Raw genomic sequence first — 227 nt, 5'->3', positions numbered from 1 at the left:
CAGGCAGCGAGGCCTGCAGGATCCCGCCCCCTCGCCCAGGGCCTGCCAGGCTCCCAGCAGTCCTGTCCTGCTGCCCTCCCTGGTCAGGCGCTCTTCTTGTTCCTTAGGTCCTTATTTTGTATCTGGCTTTAAATCATGAAATAAATGGTACCGGTGGTGCTGCAGCACGTTCCTGGTGGTCGGTTAATCAATCAATAAACCAAGTTACTAATTAATTAGTAACGCCT

The sequence above is a fragment of the Mesitornis unicolor genome, unplaced genomic scaffold, assembly GCF_000695765.1.
Source record: "Mesitornis unicolor isolate BGI_N332 unplaced genomic scaffold, ASM69576v1 scaffold36986, whole genome shotgun sequence".
Lineage (NCBI taxonomy): Eukaryota > Metazoa > Chordata > Aves > Mesitornithiformes > Mesitornithidae > Mesitornis > Mesitornis unicolor.
This window is presented reverse-complemented; position numbering follows the sequence as displayed.